Source organism: Limulus polyphemus, unplaced genomic scaffold (assembly GCF_000517525.1).
Source record: "Limulus polyphemus unplaced genomic scaffold, Limulus_polyphemus-2.1.2 Scaffold2916, whole genome shotgun sequence".
NCBI lineage: Eukaryota > Metazoa > Arthropoda > Merostomata > Xiphosura > Limulidae > Limulus > Limulus polyphemus.
The window spans coordinates 86,938-94,951 of NW_013668526.1; the positions used below are offsets into that span (position 1 = coordinate 86,938).

An 8,014-nucleotide genomic window follows, 5' to 3' on the forward strand; every position below is an offset into this window, starting at 1 on the left:
GCGGTGGGTCTTGTTGACTAGCTGCTTTCATTCTAGTCTATCAGTGCTAAATTAGGGACGGCTAGTGCAGATAGCCTTCGAGTAGCTTTGCACGAAATTCCAAACAAACCAAACCGTACTTTCCATAACCCAAATTTTCTGTCAAATTTATAGAAATCGTAGCAATTTTGAATAGCTGCAAAAAAGTGTAGTTCATAAAATTATCTAAAAAACTCAAAAATATGCGCAAAGAGAAAATTAAAGAATAATGATAAGAACGGATAATCTTATTTTATAAGTAAAGGTTACTTTGGCGACGTTTTGAATCAACTCTTTGATGATACTTGAAGTAAAGATAGGTTTTAGGTTTAAACTGAAACCACTGTCAATAATCTTCGCAAAATAATAATTGCTTTTAAAAATATGTAAACGAAATAGGCACCTGTCAATTGAACATAGTTTTGATTTTTTTCAGATGAGATTTTAATGATCATTACTTTAAGTAACGATAAGCGATATAGAGTTTAATCACTTTGGTATCCAATGTCGTTTTCATAATTAAAAAGAAAAAAGTTATTTAAGGAGCATGTAAAATGGAATATATCTTGATATATGTGGTTTTGTATGACGCTAAAAGAGAGTGATCAGTAGTTGAAGTATTTCTTTAAAAGACATACATTATTACACTTTCTACTTCGATAAACAGTGGATCATCTTGTTTACTTCTGTTGCCAGCAAATTATGTATAACTAAATTAGCAGTAATAAGATTTGTTTGTTTGAAGTTAAGCACAAAGCTACACAATGGGCTATCTGTACTCTGCTCGCCACGGGTATCGAAACCCGGTTTATAGCGTTGTTAGTCCGCAGACATAACGCTGTGCCACTGGGGGGCCAGTAATAAGAAGTGATAACTTTAATGTTTTTGGTAAAAAACATAATTTGGTTTGAATAAGATGAGAAAACTGCATTTATTCATTTTTTTTTCTCAAAATGTATTTAATGAAAGAAGAAAGCTGACGACAGTGCTGATTCATAGAACTTTGAGTAATGATCTAATGGTGATCTATCCATATATTTTGCAAGGGATGATTCATTTCGAGTTTTTACCGTTTCCGTAATTTACAAATGGATGGCGTCATTGATTTGCAGGTGTACGAATAGAGGGCGCTATATTCGACTTATCATGTTAGCGTCTGTTTGTCTGCTGTTCAGTCATAATTCTTGTTCTGTTGTTAGTAGTTTGAGAAACGTACGTTGATAGATGACGATATAGCAATAGTTTATCCGGGTTAAGCACTATCACCAATGCTTTGTGTGATACTACTATAAAGCTGGAACTTTTCCATCAGTAAGAGCTGATTTCGGTTTTTGGCGAGAATACAAGCTGTATTTGAATTTTAACGGTAAGTACGTCATACTTTTGTTTAAATCATTGATTTCTGCACGTTTATTTTTCTTTAAACTTTATCTTTCCCATGCACTATGTCCAAAATGAGAGTTAGCAGTTTTACAAAACATATTCAAATAAATTCACGCACTTCAAAATAATTTATTTTTTGAAGTTGTTCGGTAATGTGAGCTTATCTAACTTAGTAAAGAGCAAAACGTTTCAAATATTGATCAAATATAATTCGTTTCTACGTAATGGTATTATTGTAAAGTTACTGGGATGCTGGTATCATTAAGTGTACATAAAAAACTTTGCGCCCAACAGTTTCTTTCAGATGTTTTAGTTTTTGTATTTATCGCTATTTTGTTACTTTTAAGTTAAAAACTATATCAATAAATATCGTTATCCATCCTGCAGACTAATACGCCATGATTTCAGAACTTTCTGATCTCAGTAGTAAACCATATATATAGTTTTCACTGTGAATGGTACTTAGAATGTTGGATCTTTTTAATGTATAATACAGCATATGTTGACAGTTCTAGAATTATAATTACATTCCTGCTTTCGTAGCTGAGTATATATATACAGACGGAGATGGATCGATCAACTTATTTTAGCTACACATCTGACAAATGAAATATTTACTGTATTCCGACTTTTGATCGTCACGAAACTGGAAGGGGTTCTTGGGTATGAACCAAGGGAAGTTTAAGATTCCTTTTCCAAATTTTCCAGTTTTCCCCTGCATGGCGAATGACGCACGTACACACCGTCCCGTCATTCCGTGGATCCATCGAAATAATTCCACGCGTAGCGCGAGGACCTATGCTAGTAATTAATAAGCCTCTAGGTTTAACAGATAAGTTGTTATGTATTGATTATGTATACATTGAAAAGTAAATAATATATGACGGTAAAAAATAGAATTAAAAATCACCGTCACAGAATAATAGCTATAGGAATTAGTACAACTTATGAAATGAGTCAGATCAACGTAGGCCGGTAAGGCAATCACTGATTGGCATGTCCTTAAGCCAATCATGAAATGTCACAGACCTACTGAAGGATGTGTAGATTGTACAGAAATTCTTTTTGGCAGCAAAGTACAGGTTTATGTGTTTTAATAAAGATGGCTTCCAAAATATAGAGATGAAAGGTTGATCAATCATTTGCAATAGTTTTAAACCTTCTATCCGTGTAGTTGTCAGCACAAGTCGGGTTCACTAGTAAATGCTGGCCAATCGCTGATTCACATTTTGGGTGGTAGAACTTTTGTTTTACAGGAACGACATGGTAAATTATTTTCTTTCACACTCTTATTCCTTATGGATGTGGGTACATGTTGTTTAATTATATCCTGCAATCTTTGTGAAGTGCGACCTACGTACCGACATTCACATATCCATAAGAAATAAGAGTGTAAAGAAAAGAATTTACCATGTCGCTCCTGTAAAATAAAAGTTCTACCAACAAAATGTGAATCAGCGATTACAGTATCTTTGTTCTACAACACAATTTGGTTTACTGAGTTAGTGTCGTCATTCTACAATACTAGTTTATTTACCCACTTTAAAAGCTTCGTTCTACAACACTACTTTGTTTACTGGCTTTAGTATCTTTGTCCTACAACACAACTTTATTTACTGACTTAGTGTCGTCGCTTTACAACACTAGTTTACTTACTGACTATAGAAGCTTCGTTCTACAACACAAGTTTCTTTACTGACTTTAGTATCTTCGTTCTACAACACTAGTTTCTTTACTGACTTTAGTATCTTCGTTCTACAACACTAGTTTCTTTACTGACTTTAGTGTCGTCGTTCTACAACACTAGTTTCTTTACTGACTTTAGTATCTTCGTTCTACAACACTAGTTTCTTTACTGACTTTAGTGTCGTCGTTCTACAACACTAGTTTGTTTACTGACTAGTGACGTCGTTTTACAACACTAGTTTATTTATTGATTTTTAGAGGCGTCGTTCTACAGCTGTAGCTTGTTTAGTGACTTAAGTGTCATCGTTCTACAACACAAATTTGTTTACTGATTTTAGCATCCTCGTTCTACAACACAAATTTGTTTACTGATTTTCGTATCTTCACTCAACAATACAGGTTTGTTTACGCATTAAATTTAACATTTCCTTCCAGCAATACTGGTTTATTTACTGAGTGTATCTTCGTTCTGCAATATAGATGTGTTTACTCACTAAATCTAACATTTATTTTGAACAACACTAGTTTGTTTACTGGGATTAATATTTCCTTTTTACAATATTAGTTTGTCTGTATTCCTCTATTTTTATTTGAGCGATTTAAAATAAGTTTTTCAGATATGCTTCTAGGAAACTCTGAGCCAATCGTCAACAGAATCATATAACGGTATTCATATCCTAGAAAGTGCGTTACCTAGCTCTTTTGTTTTGCTATCCAGGTTCTTATGAGAAAGCTTCGTAAATTTAATAGAATGTCTTCCTAGTCATATTAGGTATATTGAAAGAGAAACAAAATTTAGGAGATTTTTGTCCAACAATTAATCATGACACATTTTGAAAAATATCATCTAGTAAACGTTAATATCTTGAAAAGAGAAATATTCAAATACTTATAAAAAAAATTAAAAGCTGAACTCATCACTGCTATCGTTCTGTCGATGAGGTCATTTCTTCTCTGTCAGTTATGACGGTTGCGTCAGCGGAGATATGTCTGTTTATCTTTATTTGTTGAGATCAATAAAAATATTTAATATTCATTTCTATACAAGTGTCAACCTTTTGCACGTGATGATCATGTTTTAAGAAATTATGCTTCTTGTATTGTCGGTAAAGAGGACTCATCAAACTTGTTCAAAGCTTTATTAAGATAGAATAACGTCAAATTGTTCTAAAATAATTATTAGTATCATTCAAAGATACAATAACGTCCATCTCAGTGTAATGTTTCCGGTTACTAATTAAAATAATTCTTACTTACAGAAGCATGAACTACGTTGAAGAAGGGTGTAATTATTCATTTTTGTTTGCCAAAGTATTTATTTTAAGATTTAAAAATAAAAAGCGGATAGCCTATAATTTTTAAACCATTTTCTTAATCATCGTCCTTTTTAAATCTGCAACCATTGACTATGCCATAAGTAACATCTTCAAATAACTTGTTTGCTTCCTTCTATTGTAAGGTTTTACAATTTAGATAAATAGTGGTAATGTTTTTGTTTCACCTCTGTGGAAGCCAGCCTTTTCTGACTAGTACTGACGTGTAATTAGGTATCCCGAGATAATAACTCTATATTTCCTGCTACTGAATCCCGGATAAAATAAGTGTCCGGAGACAAGAACGCTTTACATATTTCCTGATGCTGAATCCGCATTTCTTTATTAATCAGCATCAAACTTGACACAGTGATACAGGATGACATGAGAAAGGTAATGAGGTGAATCTCAATCTAATTTCATATTGATAGAATTCTTGAAAACAGTATGTCTTTCTTTTCAGTATTGTTACCTTATGAATTTTTATCGCACTTTTAATGTTTATTATATTAAGAAGAAAGAAAAAACACAAGCAAAATTTTCTATCCTTTCTTTCAAACGAGTTTTTATTTCACCTGTCCAACGGATGATTACTAGAGCTAGTACATAATAAATTAGTTGTCCCGAGACAAGAAAGCTTACCGTATTTCCTACTGCTAAAATCCTCATAAACAAGATGTCCATGATAAGAAAACACTTGTGTGTATATCCTGCTAAAAATTCCAAGTGAGATAGATGATACATGACGAGGGCATTTTCCCCAACAGTGTGTATGTGTCTAGTAAACTATATGGTTCAGGATAAGAGAGGTGTCCATATTTTCTCCTAAAGAATCCAATAAAAATGGAGATGGGTCTGATAAAGTATGTGGACCAGGATAAAGGAGGTATCCATATTTTATGCTAACAAATCCCTAATAATATAGGTGTTCTGGTTAAATATGTGAACCAGGATAAGAGATGTGTCCATATTTTATGCTAAAAAATCCCTAATAACATAGGTGTTCCTGATTAAATATGTGAACCAGGATAAAAGATGTGTCCATATTTTATGCTAAAAAATCCCTAATAACATAGGTGTTCCTGATTAAATATGTGAACCAGGATAAGGGATGTCTCCATATTTTCTGCTAAAAAAGCTCTACTTCTAGTTAAAAGAATGTTTCGATACTCTAACTATTGAAATTCATGTTATTACATAATGGGTAAGTTTCCTCATTCGTTACCTAGGAAGTTATGAAAACTTAACTTTAAAGGAGATGTCCTTACTTCCTGGTACGAAGATTCCATCTATGTTAAGGAAGGTGGCACTGCTTCCTGGTAAGGAAGATTTTATCTGTGTTACGGAAGGTGGCACTGCTTCCTGGTAAGGAAAATTTTATCTCTGTTAAGGAAGGTGGCATTGCTTCCAGGTAAGGAAGATTTTATCAATGTTCAGAAAGGTGCACTGCTTCCTGGTAAGGAAGATTTTATCAATGTTAAGAAAGGTGGCACTACTTCCTGGTAAGGAAGATTTTATCTGTGTTACGGAAGGTGGCACTGCTTCCTGGTAAGGAAAATTTTATCTCTGTTAAGGAAGGTGGCATTGCTTCCTGTTAAGGAAGATTTTATCAATGTTAAGAAAGGTGACACTGCTTCCTGGTAAGGAAGATTCCATCTATGTTAAGGTAGGTGACACTACTTCCTGGTAAAGAATATTTTATCTGTGTTAAGGAAGGTAGCACTGATTCCTGGTAAGGAAGATTCCATCTGTGTTAAGGTAGGTGACACTACTTCCTGGTAAGGAAGATTCCATCTGTGTTAAGGTAGGTGACACTGCTTCCTGGAGAGGAAGATTTTATCCGTGTTAAGGAAGGAAGCACTGATTCCTGGTAAGGAAAATTTTATCTATGTTAAGGTAGGTGACACTGCTTCGTGGAGAGGAAGATTCCATCTATGTTAAGGTAGGTAGCACTGATTCCTGGTAAGGAAAATTTTATCTGTGTTAAAGAAGGTGGCACTGCTTCCTGGAGAGGAAGATTCCATCTGTGTTAAGGAAGGTGACACTGCTTGTTTGTTTACTGATTTTGGAAGCTTCGTTCCACAACACTAGTTTGTTTACTGACTTTAGTATCTTCCTTCAACAACCTAATTTGTTTACTGACTTTAGTATCTTTGTCCTACAACAAAAGTTTGTTTATTGACTTTAGTATATTCGTTCTACAACACTAGTTTATTTACTGTCTTTAGTATCTTTGTTCTGCAACACAAGTTTGTTTACTAACTTTAGTATCTTCGTTCTACAATACAGGTTTGTTTACTGACTTTAGAAGCTTTGTTCTAAAACACAAGTATGTTTGCTGTCTTTAGTATCTTCGTTCTACAACACTAGTTTGTTTACTGACTTAATGTCCATCTATTTTAAGGAAGGCGACACTGCTTCATGCTAAGGACAATGTTATCTGTGTTAAAGTAGGTAACACTGCTTTCTGGTAAGGAAGATTCCATCTATGTTAAGGAAGGTGGCACTGCTTCCTGGTGAGGAAGATTTTTATCTGTGTTAAGGTAGGTGGCACTTCTTCCTGGTAATGAAGATTTTATCTGTGTTAAGGAAGGTGGCGCTGCTTTCTGGTAAGGAAGATTTTGTCTGTGTTAAGGAAGGAATATTTCTATTTTGTATTTATGGCACATTTAGTTGTACTATATGTCCCTAATTTTGTACTAATGGTCATATGGAAGGCAGCTACTCAGCATCATCCTACAACCCACCATCCACCCAATGGGGTTGACTGTCACTGTTATAACGCTTCCACAACTTAAAGGGCTCTGGGGCTGCGGGTGCGTTATAAAAATGGTCAAATCACACTATTCGGTCAAATGATAGTTGGTAGTGGGTGCGTTTGACTAGCTTCTTTTTATAGTTTGTCAGCTCAAAATTAAATACGAATTTGAGCAAATATCATCAGTGTAACTTCGCGTGGATTTTTGAAAGAAATCGCTTTTTGTGGAATAACTATTCAGTTACATTGTTCCTTCTGAAACTTAAGGACAGTTGTACCTAAACAGGACGCTAATTAATTAGAGTTGGACGTACACTTTCATAACATGAATGTTTTTCACAAGAACTGTTACTAATGCTGGGGTTGCTCATGTTTCGGTAGAAATTAAGTATTTGCACAACTTTTAAAGTCACTTTAATAAGCTAATTCATGAACCCCCCAAACTATGTTTAATCGATAGCCGTTCGCCTATACATACAAAACCATCTTTAACATTAAATCTAGGCTTGTTTAGTCAAAACCACATTTAACCTAAAATCTATTATATTCTTCTTACAACCCATGTTGAATCCTTAATCCAGTCTCGTCTACATACCTACAAACCTTGGGGAGCATCAAATTAATTACTGCTTACGTTCTAATAGTAATTATAGTTAACAGTCTTCTCGTCTTCATGGTTACACCCTAAGTACAGTCTCGTCTACATACCTACAAACCTTGGGGAGCATCAAATTAATTACTGCTTACGTTCTAATAGTAATTATAGTTAACAGTCTTCTCATCTTCATCATATTTACACCCTAAGTACAGTCTCGTCTACATACCTACAAACCTTGGGGAGCATCAAATTAATTAC

At 34.3% G+C, this 8,014-nt stretch overlaps 1 protein-coding gene across 1 annotated transcript in view; it reads left to right on the forward strand.

The window, feature by feature from the left end:
* Window positions 1-1,249: 1,249 nt before the first annotated feature.
* Window positions 1,250-8,014, forward strand: part of LOC106468208 — a 57,754-nt gene continuing 50,989 nt past the window's right edge. The window contains exon 1 of the mRNA XM_013928622.2: window positions 1,250-1,384. The gene's annotated coding sequence lies outside the window, so the exon portion shown is untranslated. The remainder of the gene's footprint in view (window positions 1,385-8,014) is intronic.